At 37.8% G+C, this 24,962-nt stretch overlaps 1 protein-coding gene and 1 long non-coding RNA gene across 42 annotated transcripts in view; one reads left to right on the top strand and one right to left on the bottom strand.

Moving 5' to 3' along the window:
- The window catches only part of camta1a (calmodulin binding transcription activator 1a), a 641,759-nt gene that overhangs the window by 299,439 nt on the left and 317,358 nt on the right, over positions 1 to 24,962 (top strand). The window lies entirely within an intron of this gene.
- LOC147838244 (uncharacterized) overlaps positions 1 to 24,962 on the bottom strand; it is a 96,562-nt gene that overhangs the window by 62,774 nt on the left and 8,826 nt on the right. The gene's annotated exons all lie outside the window — the stretch shown is intronic.

Genomic DNA, 24,962 nt, shown 5'->3' with positions numbered 1-24,962 from the left:
CAAATCAAAGGTTACCATGGGCCAACTTTGGAAGTAAAGGGTTAAAGCACAGTTTTGTAGCCATTATTAAATACACTCACTATATAATTCTCAAACAATCATTTAACACTCAATAAGGAACTAAAATCACACAGTTAACCATGTAACTGTTGTTCCCACTTTTTATTGAGTGCTTCGATGCAAGGATTTAAGCTTGTTCTTACTTTTCAGATTGCAGATAAAGTTTAAAAAAGTCAAATAAAAACAAAGGTATGTGGCTTCTAAAGAAAAAAAAAAACATTTGAGGGCACTCCTATTTCTTTGATATGTTTTAAGGATATATCAACCATATATTTTCATACTTTTACCAATATTTGAAATGTAAATATGAAACTCTTAAGTAGGATGGGCGGTTTGATGGTTTGATTAGAATTTTGCATCTAAAGCATTTTTAAAAATTCATGTGGATTGCTGTAGCAGAGTAATGCTTTATGAATCGGATGACTGTCGCAGATTAATAAATAACTGTTGCTCTGTAATATCTAACAAAAATCTGAAATGTAAAATTTTCAAATGATTGCTTTATGTTTAGACTGTAATACTGTGTTTAAAAAATGTTACCGCAAATAGTAACACAATATAAACCTTTCCAACTATATGTAGTTGGTCATGATTAGATTGGGACTTAATTGCAATATTGTGAAGTAAACATAAGCGTTCCATGGGATGGTGACAGTGCACCATCTCACTCTTCATTTCATTCTTATCAGACATTCTTTAGTCTAAAGCTTATCAGCAATATTTTAAGAAGGGATGGCACTCTTATTAATTTTCAAACCTAATTTACATTCTTCACTAATTCACTATAGTCAATATCACAATTCACTGTAGAAAAAGAGTGAAAAATAAAGTTCTCTCCATATAATGTGTACCCTTTGTATCGTATTTACATTTATCTTTTGACTTGGATCAGTAAGCAACCAGCAACCACCACAGAAGCACCTTGGAAACTGCTTAGAAACAACCTGACAAACACTTACAATATTTTAGCGTAGGCAAGCATCCTTCACTGTACAAATCAAATTTAGTTTGCAGCTTTGTGCATGACATACTAGACAATTTGGTCTGTTTGACAGAGTGATTTGCCTTAAAGGACGAAAATGGAGAGTAAAGAAGACCTGGCTGCTCTGTATCTCCATTCATTCCCTCTTCATAATTAAATAGTCAGCTCCATGTAGTATGGAAGCCATTGGCTCGGCAGATGTAGCGCTATGTTAAACTTTATGTCACTTGAAAATGGTTTTCAAGTGCATTCAAGACTGAGATCACCTAGCTGTAAAATGATCTGTTTTATGGTGCCATTATCAGCGCAGTATTTTTTAAAGATGCAGTTCACTTCACACTCACGGGATATAAGAAAATGTGAATAAAGGGATAAGACGCTGACTTTCATTGTGTCCTTCATAATTGACAGGATTTTAATGCCTCCGGAATTTATTAGCAACACACTCTTTAAAAATCTGGCGTGGCATTTGCCTGAACCAAATGGTTGGTAATGATTAAAGAGGATATTCCTTATGATAAATGTTTGTGTAACACTTTACTTGAAGTGGGTGTTCATAAGACTTTCATGAAGCCTTTATAATTTTGACATGACAAATGTCTTGAATATGAAGAAGATTTTATGCATGATTGACATAAATAAATGCATCATAGCCTGTCTTTGTTTTTGTACAGACAACTTGACATAACCAAGACAACAAATCCCGTCAGTGTCTTTGTCATGATGGCTTGACATTACACAACTTGTCATAAATCTGTCATAATCATTAGTGTCATGATTCTATCATAGATGTGCCATTGATATTTTTCTGATCACCTTTTTTAGTGTAACACACAGTGCATTTGTCATTCAAATTTGTCATTAAAAGTATCAATATTTTTAAAAAATAATTTTATGACAGCATAATTGTTATTTAGTGGTATTGGTGGTAATTGGTATTTATTCATAAATTAAATACGTACCTCTGTTGTTGAGGTTAAGAAATACATTAATGACTGTGTTATAAAATTCATGACACAATTATAATGGTTTCATGACAATCATGTTTATGACAGATTTATGACAAGTCAATTAGACCAAATGTCTTGAATATGAAGATTTTATGCGTGCTTGACATAAATAAATGCATCATAACCTGTCATTGTTTTTGTCCAGACAAATTGACATGACCAAGACAACAAAACCCGTCAGCGTTTGTGTCATGACAACTTGACATTACCAAGACAACATATCTTGTCATAAACTGTCACAATCATGACTGTCATGATTCCATCATAATGGTCATTGATATTTTTCCAACATTGGCTCATTCTGAAAATGTAGCCCTATATACATTCCTGGAGATCACAAATTATGTAGCTAGAGGTATGTATGGCTGCATTTCATTTTTAAAAATGAATGTTACAGGGCAGTATGACGGCGTTCCTTTTTACCAGCTGACTGATTACCTCCTTACGTACGGATTTCCCACTGCAACCAGTTTGTCAAGTAGATCGCCATGTAATTTGTCGAACTTGAGATGCAGAGAGGAGCTGACCACAATGATGGGGTTCGAGTCTGTGAAGAACGGTTTCAGAAAGGGGGTACTTCAAAAACATAAGCAAAAAAAAAAAATTAATTAACAAGTAAATAACAGGGTGAGAATGTGGTAAAATCTGAAAACGTTGTAAAATCAGGTGAGGGCTTTTCTTTTTCTGGATTGCATTTGAAAACACTGTCGGTTGGGTTAAGGGAAGTGGGTGGACAGGTCTGTATGTGCTCTTGAGAACACTATCGGTTGGATTTAGGTCGGTGGGTCGGTCGGTCGGTCAGTCAGTCAGTCGACATCAGCGTCTAGTGAATTTACGCAAAACTGGCACTAATGACACTCGCGAGACAAATTTGAGATCTGAAAAAGCATACACAATGGCCTCTGGTAGATTCGTGATGACAAAAACTGCAAAAAAAGTAGGTCCTTGGGGTGTATTTAGTGCTCTCCAAAAATGTATATAGCGGTATGTTTTCCGAATGAGCCTGGGTTGTATTTTTCTGATCACAATTTTAGTGGAACAACAGGGCATTTAAAGTACCAATACTCTTTCAAATAATTTTAAACCAGCATCAGTGATGTTTAATGAAATTTAATGACAAATTCAGTTGTAGTTGAGGTCAAGAAATACAATTGATAAAAAGTGATATTGATGAATTCTTGACATAATTATAATGGCCTCATGACAATCATGTTTATGACAGATTTATGACAAGTTATGTTGGCTTGATTGTCATGACACAGACAACTCACACAAGCTCACATTTGAATTTAAAATGGCATAACTGAGTTAATGACACTTAATGACAGTTGTCATAATCATGCATAAAATCTTATTCATATTCAGGACGTATCATGTTGTGAGGTTTCATGACTTCCATGAGGGTTTCCCCCTCATGTAAACCACTCGTCAGAATATCTTATTGAGTTTTTTTTTAACTGCGGTTTTATGTTGTTTACGGTTTCAGCGCCAACAGATGAAATCAAAAGCGGTCCCAGTGACATCAAAAGTCAGAATAAAAGAGAAAGATGGATAGAAGAAGCAAGAGAAAAAAGCCGAGCACAAGGGGCATTTGATTGTGGTGGTCTGAATGTGACTGGTGTGTTCAGTTATGTTGCTACATCCCTTTCACAGTACGGCCCTTTGCCAGCATTGATACTCTCTGTCTGGCAGTGGTCCATCATTCCTCCGCTCTTGTATACAAGCAACGAAGTCACCAACAAGGAGAGAGAGAAAGAGAAAGTGAGCGAGTGTGAGTGTTTTATTCCTTATGTCCTTATTTTGGGTCACAAGGGAGGGGCTCTCTCAGCTACTCAGCATAGACTGGCTGGAGTCTATTGATCAGGATGTGAGTTCTGCCAACTGAGAGAGAGAGAGAGTAACAACAGAGAGCAAAAGAAAAAAAATAGATAGAGAGGGAGAAATGGGGCAGAAGAGAAAAGGGGGAAAGCAACAGAAGAGTAAGGGAGAATAAAGCCGACCTGGCTTTTTTCTGTCCTGCCAGTAGAGGAGAGCTTAGATGAGTTTGTTTAATTCATCACTGTCTCACATTCCCTTGGACACCTCTGGGACTGAGCTGTTCCGGAGCAGGGATGCTGTCCCATCCCAGAATGCTTTTGTGTGCCTCACCATTGTATGGAGGACTCAAACTCAATAGGAAGTTCGAGTTCCAGAGAAGTAGCATATTTTCACACATCCTAAGTCCTTCTTGATCAGATCTTACATCAAAACACATCTCTAGATAACAATACTTGGCCTTGCGAAGGGGAAATGCGAACGTTTATTCGTGAAGATGATTAATAATTTCTCTCAACGCTGTTAGTCCTAAAACTAAAAGGTAAGATGCAGGTTTCCGGGTGCTGGAAGCCACTGAGAAAAGGCTGAAAAATGATGAGATGTATGAAAAAGATGAAAAAGATTTACTCCCTCAGGGAGAGAAAAGCAGTGTTGAGAGTGTCCCTCAGGACCAAAGCACAGCTCAGACTATAAAACATAAAAACCTATGAGCTGTCTTCTGCCACACACTGCACAGAAAGAGCTTCTCCAACCGGGCTTGAACCTTGAACTCTGATTGATGAGGTCCAGCGGCTTCACATGCAGCCATGTTATTAGGCAGCAAATATATTTTATATCATGAATATTTATGAATAAACATACTGTTGCAAAAAAAGGGGGATGCGTATCTGCTTGATAAAACTGTGATATTTATCTGGAATCTGGTAAAGTGGGAATTTGCTGAGGGAAAAAAAATCAACGAATACAAAACGTTATAAATTGCTGTGGTTATGGTCTATATGCTTCAGTTTAATCTGCTTGGGATGATGAATTATTTTAGTTTTGAATCCAAGGCGAAGCTAAACATAGTACTTGCACGAGGACCGTTGGAACATTTGCAGCAGGCTGCGATGGCTGGAGCCATTAGTCAATAAATTAAAAAGTAATTAGTTTCTGCTTCTGTGCTTTATTTGAAGAGTTATGCTCAGGTGTAATGAAAATGTATCGGACTGTTGATTAGGAGGAGGAGAACGATTTCAAAGATGAAGTTTTAAACATGGATTTCACATGCTGGCTTGGATGTAGGTCTTTTGAATACCATGAGGTTGATGACCAGTTATTTGCAAAAAGGCTTTGATGAAATTAATGTAATTGTCATCTTTCTTGAGTGGTCTCGCATTTTTATTGCTTCTTTAAGTGTTGTTTGGTGAGTGGAATGGTCAAACAAAGGGTGATTATGAAAAGTTGGTCTTTTGCCCCCACGCTAACCTTTCAATCACACTCCAACTAGCATTTCATTTTCAATCAGTGCTAATCAAATGGAAGAAAGCACTCAGACACTTAACAGGCTGAATCCTCTACTTCTCCATATCAACAACAGCTTTTGTCCTTCATCAGTAGCACTAAATGTTCTGTTAATGGATTTAATAATAATATGACAAGATTGGTGAAGAGCTTAAAGTGGGGTGGCAATAATAATGAAATTTGAAATTATTATAATTACTCTTTTTCATATGATAAAAAAATGAACACGGCATTCAATACATGGTGTCAAAGGAGCTAGCAACTTTATTTGTTTAATTATTTGTTAGTTTGTTTCTTATGAAATTAATCAATATTTATTTAAAAAATCTATTTATAAGAATTGTTTTTCTTATAGTTTTTTTACATTTTAAAAGGAGCTATAACATTAGCTATAATAAATAATTTGAAATCTAAAAATTCCTATTTAGAAAAATAGAATTTATATAAATTAAAGGGCTCATATTTTGCATAATAAAAGATCATATTTTGGTTTTGAGGGTCTCCAACAACAGGCTGATATGCATGCAAGGTGAAAAACACTTTCATCGTCTTATAATATGCATTGAATTTACCTAATTATTCCAACGACTCCCGTATGATAAGTTAAGCGATTAATTTGTTCCCAAACCCCTTCTTAGCATGAGGCTAATCTGCGCTGATTGGTCCGACGACTTAGTCTGTTGTGATTGGTTCAGCACGACATCGCCCACCATAGCTATGAAGTAGCAGAGAGTGTGTAAGAGCCTAATGCAGTAATGCAATAAAGCAATGAAGTTAAACAGCAGCATATTTCTCTACTCTTAAAGCTCACCCCAAGTAATTACAATGACACACATTCAGTTTTAATCCACACAGTAGCAAAAGTTGAACTATTTTGAAAATTGACAGTGCTGCACATGTGATGAACAGCTGATGGTGGCCATAGCAAAAATGGCAGAGGATCACAAGCACAAACGCATTTAAACTGGTATAAAGGAAGAAGTACTCAACATGTTTTCAATGTGGTTTTGGACGCAGTATGCATACAGCCCCATACAGATTTAACCTGAGAGATACAGTACAAGCACTGATTTATAATAAGTGATTATACGCTGCGCTGAGCCATTACAACTTCAACGAGGCAACAATTTTAATTACACTTACATGTTATGTACAGAAGAAGAAGAAACTGGTCCTTGTGAACTGTAACAGTTACTGACAAAGTCCCTGTCAAAGTCTGACAAAGTCCCATACGTAATAATCTCTGCTGCTCCTTTAATAGCAAACAGTCAACAGTCCTGCGTTGCAGCGTAGGTTATTGTATCAAAAATCAGAAAAATGACAGGAACAAACACAGCACTAGGTAGGCTATACTGAGGTGTTGTTGTAACAATGAACATTAACCCTTTATTTCCCATAGCTAAATCTCCACTTGTTAGTGATTGTCATCTTTACATCATGATCAGTCCCGTGATGCATGTTCACATTTAACGGAACTGGTACTACATATTTGGTGATGTACCGTATCGACATTGATAAATTCAGGCAAAAGATCATTCACTTAGTGCTGTGTTACACTCTGCAGGGAGGGTCATTTTCAAAAATCTTTAATCTGTGTTTTATTTTCTTTTTGAGCTAAAATATAGTTTTTGAAATATATATTTCAAAAGCAGGAGGACTTTTTTGAATAAATATTTTATATTGTATTTTGTTAATTAAATATATATAACTAAAACTATTACTTTTTTGCTAGTATTACAGCCCACTGTTACAACTCACTGTAGTAATAACAACAGTAAACTTTATAGCTTATTCAAATGTACACAATTTTGCCATGTTTATAATATTTTTTAGTTAAATAATATAAGGAAAAACATAAACATTTATGATAATTTGTTTCATTTATGTGCAACCATCCTTTATTATTATTATTATTATTATTATTATTATTATTATTATTATTATTATTATTATTTGTTTGGCCAGTGTGCAGAGTGTAGTTACGGTATCTACCAGCAGAGGAGCAGGGGGTCGTTATAACTCTGACCTCTTGGCTGAACTCCTTAGCATGTGGTAACAGGAGCGGCAGGAGACTTCCAGAGAAATTCACACATTAAACAGGTCTCGATCTGCCAACCTCAGCCTGCGCTAGAGTGTGACGGATGATTTTGAGCTCTGCCGTTTAAGCGATTGTTGGGATGGATGCAGGTGTGTGCTGATAACATTAGTGGCATCGGTGGGCCCCCACCTTTCCTGACAGGCTTTCCTCCACAGCGTCCCAAGTCTCTCAATGCCTTTGTGAGCCTTTTTTTTTTCGGCTTCTCTGTACGTGACCGGTTCAAACAAGCTCCTGGCTTAACGCGTCAGGTTTACCTAATAGAACCAGACTGCCTTTCTTTCTCACATCATTGTGCGCCAAGCACGCCAGTCAGCCGTCGCGCTTTTGTGGTCGGGCAGCGTGGAGGCTATTTGTTCTGTCCGCTGGAATGAAGGGTCAGTGGAGGAGGGAGAGCAGAGAAAATTGGAAACACAGGCACAATCACAATGACAGCAAACGGCAAGAGCGTTAGAGAGAGAGAGAGAGAGAGAGAGAGAGAGAGAGAGAGAGAGAGATGGGAGGCTGCAAAAGAGAAAGCAGGATGATGACGCCAGAGACTGACAGAGACTACTGGAGGAGGAGGAAGGGCAGCAAAAGCGACAGAGGGAGGATAAAATATGGAGAAAGGATGAGGACAATGAGGCAAATCAGTCTCAGCTGAAGGCGCAGGCAATTAGAATAAAATGAGCTGGACCTTGGCAGAGGCCAAGCCAGGCAGAGAGGCTGATGGGTGAGCGAGAGTGAATATCCTGGTGATTAAAACTGAATGATTAGACCAGGCCGTACGCACCATGAGCACGGAGACGGGGGTCACCTGCACCCTAAAGGGACAAAGTGTGTCTGACAGTAATGAGATCAGGTCTGCTCAACTCCCAATTGGAGCTTGGGTAGGCTTAATGGTCATCTGTGGGTCTCTACCTCACCAATACTCCATCTGTGACATGCTTCCTTTTCATTTCTTTTCATCCAGTCAAATCATTTTACTTCTACATAGAGGGGACAGTTATACTATTTGATGACTGTTTAAACTCTCTGATCAATGATCTAATCAGTGATCTTAAAAAAAGAGGCTATATGAGATCCGAATAATTAGCAGAATAATTCCTTCAGCTTAGTCACAAATTGATCAGATGTTGCCACAATGAAATGAATAGCCAAGTACTCTGGCACCCACACACTCTCTTTCAAACAGATTTTTATACACAATTTAGAACATCCAATTGACTTATAGCGCATGACATTGGACTGGGGGGAAACCGAAGCTCCCAGGGGAAACTCACACAAACAATGAGAGAACATGCCACCGTGTCATCCTAATTAGCATTCATATATATGAAAAATGAAAGTAAATCTGTGTATATATAATAACCAGGAAGCCTATGCTGTCACAAATAAAATAGTGTATATATAGCTGTAGATGTATACGTATGTATCATTCCCTTGAATCCGAGAGCCTAGATTGACTCTTGAGGTTTTCTTGAAATCACCATAACAATATGTTAAACAGAGGGTAAGGGGGGGTTTAATATCTAAATGTTATTAATATTAATTGGATATTAACTAGAGTATATTATTCTGAGTGGCAAGGTGGCATAGTGGTTAGTGGTTTGCCTCACAGCTAGAAGGTCACCTGGCTGGGCCATTTGACATTTCTGTGTGGAGTTTGCATGTTCTCCCCATGTTGGTGTGTTTCCTCCAGGTGCTCTGGTTTCCCCCACAGTCCCAAGACATGCACTATAGGTAAACTGGCCATAGTGTATAAGTGCGTGTTTGAATGTGAAAGAGTATGTGTGTTTCCCAGTACTGGGTTGTGGCTGGAAGGCCATCCCCTGCATAAAACATATGTTGGAATAGTTGGCGATTCATGCTGCTGTGATAAATCAAGGACTAATCCAAAGAAAAATGAATGAATTAATGAATATTTTTCTGAGGCATGCATGTACTGGAGCAGAAACCAAGTGCTTGCATGTGTTTGCTTTCTTCGTATCACATTTCTGTGACAAACTGAAAAAATTACTGAATCTTTAACAAATAACAATTAAAACAGAGAAGAAAGAGGTGTTTAAAACACTAAGACAAACAAAAACACAATAGCATTATCTCAGTGATGCTAAAATAGCTTCTTTCATTATTCATCATTTTAATATGACTTCAAAACCTCAAAATAGCATTTGGTCACCCTACAAAAAATGTAAAGCATGCACACAATGCAGTTTTCAGCCCTTACAAAATACAACTGCTAAATACACTGCGGACAGTAAGTACAGTGGCTAAACTCATGCAAATCGGTCATTAATATTGCAGACAGGAAGGACACTGAAACAATTCACAGTGGACACAAAAAATAACAGCAGTGGACTGCCACAAAGAGCATAGCTGGCCCCCGGAGAGTCTCCTCATCGGCCCCGTGTGAGGGATGGCTTTGACTGAAACTTGCTGATGTGGTGTTGTGCTTTTCCTTTGTGGAGGGTCTGAGGGCCGAGGGTGGTCATTAGTGGCAAAAGCACTATGCTAAGTCGAACAGGCCAGGCTCTTTTGGATCTCTGCTGCTCTTGGGACTGAGCTGAAAAATCTGAGCAAATGGAGCAGCATGGGGAGGACTGAGTGTGGCCTGCCATTCAAGCAGTCCAGAGGGGACAGCTCCATCCCAAAGGCCCTGCGCTTGAGTCCCCGTTTCTCTCTTTATCGTTTCGCTTTCATTCTGTGCCTCACAATGCTCCGGACAAAGATGGGCCACCTGTAGAGTCCTCAGAGCAATGAGCAGAGCTGTCTAAATGGCTAGTAACTTTGTGTCATAATATGCATGTTGTAAGTTTGAAGAAGCCAAATACACACACACTCACATGTTTGTTTTTGTCATATATGTAATGTAATGTGTATTTATATAGAACATTTATCGTGTTTGACCATACACCAAAAGCACTTTACAATTATGGAGGGGTTGGGTGGGTGTCAATCCTCAGCCCCAGGACAATGGCGCCAGTGATACAGCCAATTCAGTGGATGGGGATGATTGGGAGGCAATGATGGGTAGGGGCCAATGGAGTGAAATTGGCCAGGGCACCGGGGTTACACCCCTACTGTTAATGAGAAATGCCATGGGATTTTTATTGAGTCAGTTTAATGTCTCATCCGAAAGATGGCTTTCACTAACAGTATACTGTCACCTTCACTATACTGGGGCTTTAGGACTTAGGTTGAGCACAGGTTAAGCACCCCTTGCTGGCCTCACTAACACCACTTTCAACAGCAACCTAGTTTTCCCATGTGGTCTCCCATCCAGGTACTAACCAGGCTCAGCCATGATTTGTGAATTGTGGGGACATTACATAGGTTTCCATTGTTTTTATACTGCACATACCATATTTTCAATTGCCCTAACCCCTTACTGCCCCTAAACTCATCACAGACAACTATGTACAGTTTTATTTTCTGAAAAATCTCATTCTGTCGGATTGATAAGCTTTTTGAGAAATTAGAACATCAGCAATGTCCTCCTATTTCACCACCTGCTTGTAATACCTGTCATACCTACGTTATTGTGTCTTGATATGTTACACAAACACGTAAACACACACACGTTAATTCTTATGACACTTAAAAATATTACTTTTTTAGATTTTAGATATGATCACATCCTAATTATGCAACACTTAGATTTATCATTCACTGTAAAAAAAATGGCTCAACTTAAGTTTAGCCATCTCAAAAATGTCCTGAAGTTTGTTGCCTTAATTTTAAGTTGAGTCACCTTTTTACAGCGTTTAAAGGTAATTATTTATTGCTTTTATACCAGTATGAATAAAATACTTATGTAGGCATATACATTTGATCAATCTTTACATTTTTATTTTTACAATACCTCAGTTATAAATGTTCTTCTATTTTAGTTTATTATAATTGTATTTTTCTTATTATTGATTAATTATTGGAATTCACTTTACTAGCATTTGATGAAGGCAAACAACATTTACAGTTCTTTATTTTTCTATAAACAACATAAAATCAAACAAATTCATAAAAATGATAAAATACATGTATGTATAATTGAATGTTGAATGCTGGACAACGGAGTAGAGGATCCACACGCAGTTCATTAATTAGAGTACTCAGGCAGGCTATGGTCAAATAGGTAGCAAACTGGAGCATAAAGGTAATCCAAGATCGTAGTCAAAAAACAGGTGAATGGTCAGTACAGGCGGCAAAGAACCAATAACGTGTAAACAAGGCAAGGATCAAAACACAGAAAGACTAGACAGGATTAATGCTTTGCAATGCTACAGGATAACAAGACTGAAGTCTGTGTGAAAGTGTGATGTATATATAGTCCAGGTAATCATTCAAGATGAGTTTCAGCTGTGTGTGTGTCAGTGTCCGGATGACTGTCACTGTGGCAGGAGTGATTGGAGCAATGACTTCTGGGATTTGTAGTTCGGTTCAGTTGCAGAATTGTAGTTCTCCAGCGAACTGAAACTGCTAGATCACTGGTGATCATAACAATAATAGAGAATAAAGACTGCTTGTGACTTTTGAAATAACACTTATTATTATTATTATATTAAATTTTATATATACAGTATATATTATTTGGCATGTACAAGTGTATTTTTTTACCAGTACAGTGCAATTTAATCATGCAACAAAACCCACCCTCTTACATTGCAACAGTTTTATACACAAAAGTTATAAACAAATGTATCCAAAAACTAGAAATCTGTTTCTGGGCAATACTATATTCACCCTTAGCACTGGACAGATGGAAACTGCCAGTTTCTGCAATTCAAGATCAGCTCTGAAGTTTAAGGTCCTTGAAGGAGTCTAGTGGTATTCTCATTGAAGATGGAGAAGGCACTCTCTCAGGGGTTAACTTCTCACTTCTCAGATCTCTCTGAAAGAGCTTTGCTAAAGTTGAGCTCCTTGGGCATTGGAGCAGTTAATCAGCTTCTCCCTGTGACGTCTTTGCTGCATGAGTAAAGATATCATCATGTCTTTTAGAAAGAGCCAGCCAGGCTAACACCGGTTCACACTGATTCAACAGGCAATCATATAGAACAGTGGGAAGAGAGAGGTTGAGATCCTAAGGCTGTGCTTTTGCTTCAGGACACAAGGTTTAACTGTAAATAAAGCAACAAAAATAGTTCATTGTTTAAAACTGTAAAAAATGTTGGTGAAACAAAACATGAAAAGTGTTAAAATTAATACAAATAAGAATTGAATGAAAATGACATTTTGGTTTTTAAATGTCAGTCATTTTAAGGTCGTGACCCTGAGTTGAGAAGCACTAGTCTGGAGCTCCATTCATTCCCTCCACAGCCAGCAGCAGAGCCTGAGCGCAGCCTGATTGATTATAGAAACCCTGTGCTGTAAGGATCAGCATGCCGCTGTGCCAGGGATAAATTAGCGGAGGTCAATATTGAAATGTTTGTACGTAGTGATTTAGCAGATTAATACAAAAAATATTGCACATTTTACCTAATATGTGTGATGAAGTGCTTTCTGGTCCAATCTTTTCCTCAGTTTGGCTGCCTTATAGTTTTCTCTCCCTTTCCAACTTCTCTCCTTCTGTTTTGCTCTAAAGGGTAGTTTGTGTTTCTCTGTAGACTGGTTTTATTTATTTATTTATTTATTTATTTATTTATTTATTTATTTATTATACATAAATACACTACCGGTAAAAAAACAAATACAGTAAATAGAATGTTTTTTTTTTTTATCCCAAAAATTTCTAAAAATGAACTGATGATTGATTTCTGTGAGTTGTTCTGTAAAGGAATATGTCATTCATTTGGTTCTCAGATTTTTTTTTTTTCATTTACAAACCCTGTCGTTGCCCTTTTTTCTCAGCCCAATTTAACCTACAGCTTTATTACTTTTGTTGTGTTATTAAATTTTTTTTACAAGTTTAAGTTGTTATCATTTACATTAGTTGATTAATATCCAATCAATTCAATTCATGTTTATTTATATAGCGCTTTTCACAATGTAGATTGTCAAAGCAACTTAACATAGTTCTAGTAAAGTCCAGATTTCAGAGTTGAAGTTCAGTTTAGTTTAGTTCGTGCTTTCATTAAAAACATTAAATTATAAATACATTTTACACATAAATGCTACAATTGTACCCATCTTTCTGTCGGTCCTGTCACATTTGCATTAAATTTAACATTAAGGGCCCTATCATACACCCTGCACAAGGCGCGACGCAATTATTGTTTGCTAGTTTCAGCTCAACGCAAGAGTCATTTTGACGTTTTGCACCATGCTGTTCAAATAGTAAATGCATTTGCGCTCATGTGTGCGCCCATAGGCGTTCTGGTATAAATAAGGTGATGTGTTAAGGCATATTGCTGGCGCGTTGCTATTTTGAGGAACTATAATAGTCTGTTCAAAAGATCAGCTGAGAGCAGGTCTAAAGTCCAGCACAGAGCGCATTAGTAGGCGCATCCCTTACACATTGCTTAATACACGCAGGATGTACAGCAATACACAAATATCTTTACAAAATGTATTATTTTCTACATAAATATGAAAACCACTGCCTTCATGCCTTCTTCATCTCAAGGTTTTTTTTTTAGTTTATTCATGACAATTTGCTTCTGTATATTGTTATTATTATTAGCAGTATTTTTTATTATATGCATATTTATATTTGTTTTAATAAAAACAAGCTTAGATTTGCCCACCTGTCAAATTTTGGACCATATGGGGCATAGGATGTGTGTTTGGATATAACTTTTTTGTTTTTGTTTATGTTTTTTGACCACACTTCCGTATTATTGTTTGCTGGAAATTAGAACTGAATTTAGAAGTAGTTTTGAAGCACATCTTTGCGCTTAACAAACGAAATTAAATATGTACGCTAATGGATGTCTGAGCGTTCAACATGTTTCCTTGGTGAAAGTAAAAAATAAGGAGGCTCTATCTCACGCTGCAGATGCTCTGTTAAACTGTTTTGTTGTTAGTGAAGATTTCCGTTTTTCCACTTACAAAGTCTGCCATGTTAATAGCAAATGTGCTATGGTGTGATGCAACTGACTCTTAAAGGAAATGAGAGATGAGACTCTGATTGGTTTATTCTGAAAACACACCTATAACTCATTAAGAGAATAAGCTTAACCCTGTTACCATCCTTATAATAGCAAAAGAGGATTCTGACACGCCCTTAATGCTTTTGCGCCCTGCACTTTGGACTTAGCACCTAGATCAAGCATGTACAAACTACGGCCCGCGGGCCGTCTGCGGCCCGCAATCAGTTTTTTGGCGGCCCGCGAGGCTTTTTATAAATATCAATAGAATCTGGCCCACTATACAAAAATGAACGTAATTCAAAAAATAACCACCGGGTATCGCTATTACATGCATTCAATTAAGCAGCAGTTCTTGTTATGATCTATCTATCTGTCTGCCTGTCTGTCTGCCTGTCTGTCTGTCGGTATGTCTGTCTGTCTGTCTATCTATCTATCTATCTATCTATCTATCTATCTATCTATCTATCTATCTATCTATCTATCTATCTATCTATCTATCTATCTATCTATCTATCTATCTATCTATCTATCTATCTATCTATCTATCTATCTATCTATCTACACACAGTTGAAGTCTGAATTATTAGCCCCTCTTTGATTTATTTCTTCTTTTTTAAATATTTCCCAAATGATGTTTAACAGAGCAAGGGCATTTTTACAGTATGTCTGATAATATTTTTTCTTTTGGAGAAAGACTTTTGTTTTATTTCGGCTAGAATAAAAAGCGGTTAAAATTTTTTTTATGAACCATTTTAAGGTCAAAATTATTAGCCCCTTAAGTCTTCAGAACAAACCATTGTTATAAAATAACTTGCCTAATTACCTTAACTTAACAAGTTAACTTGCTTAACCTAGTTAAGCCTTTAAATGTCACTTTAAGCTATATAGAAGTGTCTTAAAAATATCCAGTCAAATATTATTTACTGTCATCATGGCAAAGATAAAATAAATCAGTTATTAGAAATGAGTTACTAAAACTAATATGTTTAGATATATGTGGAAAAAAATCTTCTCTCCGTTAAACAGAAATTGGGGAAAAAATAAACGGGGGCTAATAATTTAGGGGGGCTAACAATTCTGACTTCAACTGTATTTATATATATATATATATATATATATATATATATATATATATATATATATATATATATATATATATATATATATGCGTGTCTGTGTGATGTATGTAAAATTTGGCCTGCGACAACGTTTGTTTTTTTGCATCTGGCCCTCGGCCCAAAGAGTTTGGACACCCCTGACTTAGATCATCAAAATAGAGGCCAAAATGTGTACAATACACCTTTAAGGCTATGACTCGGAAGTGACATCATTTAATGGGGAGAAGCTGATAGTGATCAAGGATGCATTCTATTATTGAATTGTATGATTTTGTGCTTGTTTTTTATTATTTTTTCGAGAATGCCAGACTTAAAAGTTAGGGCCTGTCACATTTTTTAAAAGTTAAAATGTACATTTCTGGTAGAATGTTGAATATATTTTCAGAAATATGTATAATACTTTCATATTTATATATATAAACTTTTGTCATACCACAGCATTTTCTATAATTAAATAGTTTTTATTGTTTTTTGCATATTTTATACACAGGAGGCTGAGAAAACAACAGTATGAGTCTTTAGATGGAACATTTAATTTTTGTTTTCTTAAATGAAGCATGCAACTTCTCAACTTATTGTACAACAATACAGTGTAAACTTCAAGAGCACACACAGTTTATATTTTATTGTTTTCTTTCAATAGCCTTTTTTACAATTAAATTGTATGATATAAAGCTGAAAAAGAATACTCTTAATGGGCTTTTTTTCAATAGTGATTTTTTCCAAATAGAAACGCTTAATGCAACGTTTTATCCATTATTCACTGGTTTAATGTGCCAACATTTAATCCATTTTTTTTCCATTATTCATCAGCTTTATGTGCCAACAATGCTGATTAGCATTCATAGATAGACTAACAGATTATAATGTTGGAGGAGTGCTGTTTCTTGTTTCAAATGAGGGCCTGACTAAGAAAAAAAAATCTAAATTGCAAGCAATGAAGCCAAAAGAGGGAGTGAATGGGTCAAAGAGACCCACAATGCAACCGAGAGGTCAAGATGGCAGCAGTTCATGTGCTTTAGCCAGAAGGGCATGGGATGAAGAACAAGAGGGGAAAGAATCAATCCAGTCTGACTGCACTGGTGTTCTCAGTTTTTACCAATTGCTAGCCCAGACATCTTCAGGGCTGTGTCTGATGGCTGACCGCAGATAAAACCTTCTGTTGGGTGTGCTCAGACCACTTCATTAAAACTATACCGGATGATTAATTCTTAAAAGATCTCAATCTCGATTCAACCACTCGCACAACCTTCATTCTAAATGATCATGATCACATTCAAATTGATCTAAGAGAGCAGTTGTCGTGTATGATTATGAAACAGCTGCAGTCTTTATTCAGTTTTTTTGTTGTTTGTTAACAGGATTATTGTTTATCTGTTTTAAACATTAGAATTGTGACTGTATGCTGGGGTAAGAGTTCATAGTTTTGATGTAAAACACGTCCACAGTAACGATCACCTTTTGAAAGCAGCTTGACGCCGAAGGTTGTAGCTGTTACGTCATTGCGTCAATAACAAACAACAGGTAGCCATTAAAAATGTAAATGATCCGTTCAAGAGAATCTTTTAAAGTGCTGTTAATCTAGTAATAATGAAACCTGAAGTTTTCTAAGAGTGAGCTAATGAATCTTTCTTTCAGAATCAGAATTTTCAATTATATATATATTAATTTAATAGCTTAATATTATAATGTGTGTTAAAGAAATAATTACAGCAAATCCAATTTTGTCAGAATCTCCAGTATGAGTTAGTATAACGATCTAACAGTTAATTGATCGTAAATTTAAATGATGATTGATCACTGGATTTTGTGGAAATTGACATCCTTAATCCTAAGCTTTTTAAACAATTGATCAATATGGATTTGATTCATTTGAGGTCTCATAAAAAATATTTACATGCCTCTAAGTATAAACCCACAACTATTTAACTGACCTTTTGCTGATATCTTCATCACATAATAGATCAATGATCTATCTACTGGTTAAAAAAAAATCAATAAATGTCTTGTTATAGTTAAAAATGTTAAATAATTTCTCGAGAAATTCTCTGCACAGTGCCAGTAAGGTTTACTTGCGTTACGCTAGGTCACTATGCTAAGGAACAGCGATAATGGACTTCGACCTCTATTACAGCTTATGATGGACATTTCTCAAAGAGGGAATAACAAAAATCTCACCTGAGAGTGTCTCTTTTTGATTCGTACTCATAATCAGGTCTTCCTGTCAGTGGTGGAAATCTATTTCATGTTTGTAATGACACACAACACACATCGTAAATGTAAAAGTCGTATACAAACAGACAAAGAAAATGTTGTATCTGTGTCTGTTCTAATCGCAGATTTTGGAATTGTACCTTCGTAAAATAACGAGTACGTTCCTTCACGGATTTATAATTACAGAGTCCTGAATTTTATTTACGCCCAAAACATTTATGACAGCGATTTTTTTCCATACTTTTTTTGTTATTTTGTAAGTTGTCTTTTTTAAAACGAGAGAATTGTAGAGAATCGTAGTATGAGTGTGTATGTTCGTGCATTAGAGAGTGTTTCCCAATGCTGGGTTGCAGCTGGAAGGGCATCCAGTATTTAAAACTTATACCAGAGACTGGGTAGTTGGCGGTTCATTCTGCTGTGGTGACCCCTAATCAATAAGGGACTAAGCCGAAGGTAAATAAATGAATGAATGAATGAGAATTGTAATCTGTATTGTAAACAAACCAATACATGTAAACAAAGTTGTCTTTTATAAAATGAGAATATCATACAGAATCTTAGTATAAATGTGTGTGTGTTTAAAGAGTGCATTAGAGAGTGTGTCCCAATACTGGGTTGCAGCTGGAAGGGCATCCAGTATGTAAAACTTACTGTATGCCCGAGACAGAGTAGTTAGCGGTTCATTCCACCAATAAGGGACTAAGCCAAAGAAGAATGAATAAGTGAATGAATGAATAAATGAATGAATGAATGAGAATTGCAAGAATCTCTATTGTAAACAAACCAAAAAAAAGAAAGACTGTATTTTCAGTGTATCCAGAATTGTGCAGCTCTAGAGTGACTCATCATTACGTGTTCTTAAAGACTCAGAGAGTTGAAGCAATGTGGGAACAAGGCTGCTGCCCACCAATGCAAGGCTCATCTCTGCTAGGCGTCAGGTGGAGGACAGGCAGCCGGCCTGTTGGAGAGTGGCTGACAGTGGCGGTCAGTGAGCCCTGGGGGAGAAGACGTCCTGCGGGGGGCAGATGGGGGTTCTGTGGCTCGCCGTCAGGACAGGTGGGCCGCTGTCACCCCCGTCCCAGCAAGCAGGTGGCCTCTTCCCCCCCTGGAGGTCACCTTCACACACAGCAGCTCGAAACCTCCTAGCAAAGACACACACACAAACTCACTGTTGTTATGATTAGGGGTCCCAGGAGCCTTTTGTAAATATAAACACAGAGTGATAAAGCTGCGCTCTAATAGTGAGCTGCAGAATTGACTTATCTCTGAATTGACTGACTGAATATTAGCATCACCCTGGTTGCCAAGACCAAAAATAACAGTATACTCACACTATGTGCAGTTTCCTTGAACAGTGCTGGAGCACGATTGTCCCCATTCCCCTTTCCCTTGATGACCTGCACTCACTTTATTTTGCTTCCAAACCTGAGCATGATTACATCATTGATAATGCGACTGTTTAATTTTACAGGAAGAGAATCGTTCTCACTCAGTACAATAGGGATTGCTTTAGATCTAGCGTTTTAGTCGATACAGTGAAACACAGTCAGGCACTTCGCAGAACAGATCCACCACTTTTGATGCTCAAAAATGATAATCCTCGTGCTGCACGTATTATGAGGTTTGCTGAAGGTGCAGCTGTCGTGCACCGAGGAGTTTGCATCTTTAATAAACTATGACACTTTGCGTTCATTGAAAAGTAAGAATGATTAATAAATCCATATGAAACAGTCTCTTAAAAGTGACATTGCGTCTTCAGTTTCGGGCTCAGGCACGCTTTGCACTCACACTACAAGCGTACAGCGCCAAAGGCCAACGAATTGTGCTCTGGCACTCCTCTTCCAACCAGACCAGGGCCAGCCAACTGAACCACACCTGGGCCCGATTCGAGCACTCACACTTGTCTCGGCACGGTTCGGATAGCATAGTGTGAGTACACCCTAAATGAATGAATGAATGAATGACGAACGTATGAATATGATCTAATGAATAATTTGATGGTTAATTAAAAAACATTAGTTCTATGATTATTCATTATTCTTTGTTGATTTTTATAAACTTCACACATTAACAGTATTTTTACAAATTCTGAAACCTGAATACAAGTTTTTGAAGTAAAATAATCATAATATATTATTAACAGGGCGTCAGTGGCGCAGTGGGTAGCATGATTGCCCCACAGCAAGAAGGTTGCTGGTTTAAGCCCTGGCTGAGTCAGTAAGCATTTCTGTTTGCATGTTCTTGCTGTGTTCCAGTGGGTTTCTTCCGGGTGCTATGGGTTTTTCCTAGTGTTGGGTTGCACCTGGAAGGGTATCCGCTGCATAAAACATATGCTGGATAATTTGGCGGTTCATTCCGCTGTGGCGACCCGTGATTAATAAGAAGATTAAGCCGAAAAGAAAATGAATTAATAAATATTAAGACCATGACCAGGTTTTTTATAAACCCCTTAGGAGGCCTCATTGGAGGGGTTAACACTCTTTGGAAATGTGGGGGAACGCTAAATAATGTAAAAAATAAATTATTAAAATAAATAATTAAACATTTAATTAACATAATAACATCAAAACACCTTAAATACACATAACAAATTATCTGAATATTTTTATTTGAGTAAAATTATGAAATAAAGAATAAACATCAGGCGAAGCAGTGGCGCAGTAGGTAGTGCTGTCTCCTCACAGCAATAAGGTCGCTGGGTCGCTGGTTCGAGCCTCGGCTCAGTTGGCTTTTCTGTGTGGAGTTTGCATGCTCTCCCTGCGTTCGTGTGGGTTTCCTCCGGGTGCTCCGGTTTCCCCCACAGTCCAAATACATGCGGTGCAGGTGAATTGGGTAGGCTAAATTGTCCTTAGTGTATGAGTGTGTGTGAATGTCTGTGTGGATGTTCCCAGAGATGGGTTGCGGCTGGAAGGGCATCCGCTGGGTAAAAACTTGCTGGATAAGTTGGCGGTTCATTCCGCTGTGGCAACCCCGGATTAATAAAAGGACTAAGCCGACAAGAAAATGAATGAATGAATAAACATCAATGATTTTGGAGGGTTGTCCGTGTCATCCTAAAGATCAAACACCCAAGAACTACACCACAGTCTTATAACTTCAAAAATTTTAGTGTTTGTATATTCATCTCTGTTCTTTTGATTTGCCATAAAAACATTATTATGATATATATTTTTTATGACGGAACACCCAAAACAATGCTGTCGGCTGGGTTATTTGTTGAGAACTCAAAAACTCCTTAACATCTCACATACTCTGCAAACAACGATCTGATGCAGGGTTAACATCCAGTTGACTTGCTGATGGTGTTAAAATTCCTGTTTTCTAGATTTTGGCCTAGAAAAACCCATCATTCCTTCTGCACTGTATTGTTTCCTGGGATACATCCACCATTGATCATCTCCGATCACACCGTCGCTTGCTCCTGTGACCAATAAAGCCTAATTAAAATAACAAAGTTCTGTCAATATAGCAGGAACAGTTGTATAATTACAGTGTGCGTGAGGACATCATAAGCAGGCAATGTCACGGCCATAACGAAGGGAATAAATCGATTGCAACCAGACAAAAAACATTGCTTTATGATGCTCCTCTCTTCCGACACACACAAAAGGCCATCGTAAAATGAAGCCAGGGGAAAGTTTAATGACAGTCTTAAAGTGTCTGGCCCCCTTTGTCACTTTCACTGCCTTCCCCTCTACATGACAATGGGAACGGCGTTGTCTTTGCTTTCTACTCAGCCTCATTAGTCGACTCTTTCCTTCTCTCCATCTCCCGTTCTCATCTGTTCTCCCTCTAGAGACAAGTGAGTGACAGGTTTCCCCCTTAAACTGTGCATTGCACTACTGACAGACATACACATACACACACACACACACACACACACATTTCTTGCACTAAACTAATTTGTGGCGGGAGCGAGAATTGGCATTCCCACAATGCCTCCGCCAGTGCGCTTGATGGCGTGTGGAGCGCAGGGCTAAATGTCAAGGAAGGAGGTTTAATTCCACAGCCCGTGGTTTCGTCCAAAAGCAGACAATTTCCATCATTCAGCTGTTCAGTTTTCAGGGCCGAGATTTCAGCCCAGGCAGGAGGAAGGCAACCTTTCTTGCTCTCAAGCCAGAGGTGAAGATGCCAAGACCAAAGGCTGCGTAAGGCCATCCAACTGCTGAGATTGTGTTTCTGATGTAGGTCACATCCTCATTTCTCGCTTGTGTATGCTTCCAGCTCACATATGGTCTCATTTAAAGAGATAGTTCACTCAGAATTCATTTACTTTCATATCAGGCCTGGATCGTTTGAGAAGTGTGAGTGCTCTGAATTGAGCTCAGGCACAGTTCACTTAGCCAGCCCTGGCACAGTTGGAAGAGGTGTGCCAAAATCGCGGTTCACTTGGGCTCAGGTGTAGTACGCTTGTAGTGTGAGAGCAAAGCGTGCCTGAGCTCGAAACTGAAAACGAGATGTGACTTTTAAGGAACTGTTTCATATGAACTTCTTACACTGAACAGCGCAACATCGATGACGTAAGCGTGCTCAGACCCGAATGAGATGTGAGTGCGGGCCGTCGGAGAAGATGGGAAAGGGACAACATCGATGACGTAAGCGTGCTCAGACCCGAATGAGATGTGAGTGCGGGCCGTCGGAGAAGATGGGAAAGGGACAACATCGATGACGTAAGCGTGCTCAGACCCGAATGATATGTGAGTGCGGGCCGTCTTAGAAGATGGGAAGGGGGACAAGTGTGCTTCGGCCTGGTTCAAGGCAACTGTCCATAGTGCGAGTACACCCTTATTTGAAACATTGGAACTTTCTTTTTCTTTTGCGAGTACTTGTGCATTGTAAGTCGTATGCTAAAAAAAGTGATGATAAAGATATTCTCTTATAAATCCTTCCTATTGCAAGCTGTTAGTTTGAGATGTTCCTTGACTTTATCAATAATTGCAACATAGACTCATTTTGAAAACCTAGCCTTATATACATTTCTGGCGATCACAAATTATGTAGCCAGAAGTGCGTATGGATGCATTTAGTTTTTAAAACAAATGCTACAGGGTGGTATGACGATGTTCGTTTTCGCACTTACCAGCTGACCACTCATCTCCTTATGGATGGCATTCCTGCTTTGTTACCAGTTTGACCAGTAGCTCGCCATGTATGTCGACGGACTTGAGATGCTGAGAGGAGTTGACCACAACGACGGAGTTCGAGTGAATGAACCGCCAACTTATCCAGCATATGTTTTATGCAGCGGATGCCCTTCCAGCCACAACCCAGTACTGGGTAAAAATAGAAATAACCATACACTCTTGCATTCACACCCACACATACACTTCAGCCAATTTTGCTCATTCAGTTCACCTATATCGCATGTCTTTGGTCTGTGGGGGAAACCGGAGCACCCGGAGGAAACCCACACCAACATGGGGAGAACTTGCAAACTGACACACAGAAATGCCAACTGACCTACCCGGGACTAAAACCAGTGACCTTCTTTCTTTGAGGTCACATTGCTACCTACTACACCACCGTCTCGCCCCCTCTGTTGACTTCTAATGATGAAAATTAATCTCTGCAGTTAAACAGAGTAACTTTTATTGACATTTTAGTAAGAGTTTAAAACAATATACTGTGTAAGAAATAACCTTTAGAAAAGCAAACCCATGAAGTAACAGAAAATGTATTAGCAAGTTTGTGAGCTGCAGTTTACAGCACTATTAAAGTCACCTTTTCAACCTTCTCGACATCAAAAGTCATTGAAGGAGAGATCACAGTTCCACAACAAATAAATGGGAAAAAAGGCTAATTTATGGACATTTTTACAGGGTTCAATTCAATATGCATTCACCTTTCTGCAGAATATCCTTTATCCTATCTTGTTTTGTCCTTCAAGTGAGTGTTTCAGAATCATGTGAAAACTACAGTATGAGATGTCAGAAGTTGATTATGGAAGGCATAAGGATCACTCCTATGAGGCTTCTGTCATTTTTAAAGCTTAAAAGCTCCAGAAATTGTACAAAAGTTGTAATCCAAAAAAGAGGCCAGTGCGATATTCAAAACTTTTCACTTTTTTTGATGATAAGCTATTCTATTAACATTCTATAGAAGGCCTCTCTCTACAGCTCCAGTTGGAAACCCACTGCCTTTCCAACAAGGAGACTCAAAGCTGAGGGCTTCTCAGTGGGGCTGTTAAAATGTGCCTCTCTTTACTGGAGAACTGTGATAGCACAACAGAGAACTCATCTGGCGAATGTTAGGGGTGAGGCGAGGAGTTTTATGTGCAAAGTTTCTTTAGCTTTTGTCACATGTCAAGAGTAATTTTTGTTGTTCTCTCTCGCAATATGAGTTTGGTGAGAGAGCACTACGTGGGGTGACTGAGGGTGTTCCTGTGTTTCTCTCAAATTTAGTGATGTGTTACAGGAAAGTACAGAGGGGCAAAGAGTGTTTGAGATGCTGCTTCTGTGTTTGCTTTCCTGTCTTTACTGACAGAAATGCTGACAAACATATTGTATGTTTCAGTTTATTAGCAGTTATCTTTATCATTTTAAGCAACATGACAATAAGTAAATATGATGAAAATATGGCAATATATTATTATACTGTATATGATGTATCCGTCACACTTTATTTTGATGATCCGTTTGTTGACTTTAAGTTACATTGCATCTACATGCTCATTAGATTTTCAAGATAATTCTCATTAGATTATAAGTAGACTGTTAGGTTGGGGTTGGGGTTGGGGTTGGGGTTAGGGTTAGTGTTAGTGTTAGTTGACCTGTACTTGCAAAGTTTCTTATAGTCAGTAAAATGTCTGTTGAATATAACATATGCAGACAGTCTACTAATGCTCTAATGGACTATCAAAATATAGTGTTACTGATGTATCTACACTACAATTGAAAAATTTTGAGGTAATTTGATGTTTGTGATGTTATTGAAGTCTGATGCTCATAGAGTTTCATTTATTTGGTCAAAAATACAGTAAAATACTGTAACATATGCACACATTATTTTCCTTCAATTTCTTGTTATCCTAAATAGTTAATAATTCTGTAATATATATATTTAAGGATTTTGCTTGAAAAGAGTAGCATTTGTTTAAAATTTAATTGAAGAGTCTTTACTGTCTATAGGAGTAATATTTTTTTTCTGAATAAAGGTCAA

Source organism: Danio rerio, chromosome 23, assembly GCF_052040795.2.
Source record: "Danio rerio strain M-AB ecotype USA chromosome 23, GRCz13ab, whole genome shotgun sequence".
NCBI classification, from domain to species: Eukaryota; Metazoa; Chordata; class Actinopteri; order Cypriniformes; family Danionidae; genus Danio; species Danio rerio.
This window is presented reverse-complemented; position numbering and strand designations above follow the sequence as displayed.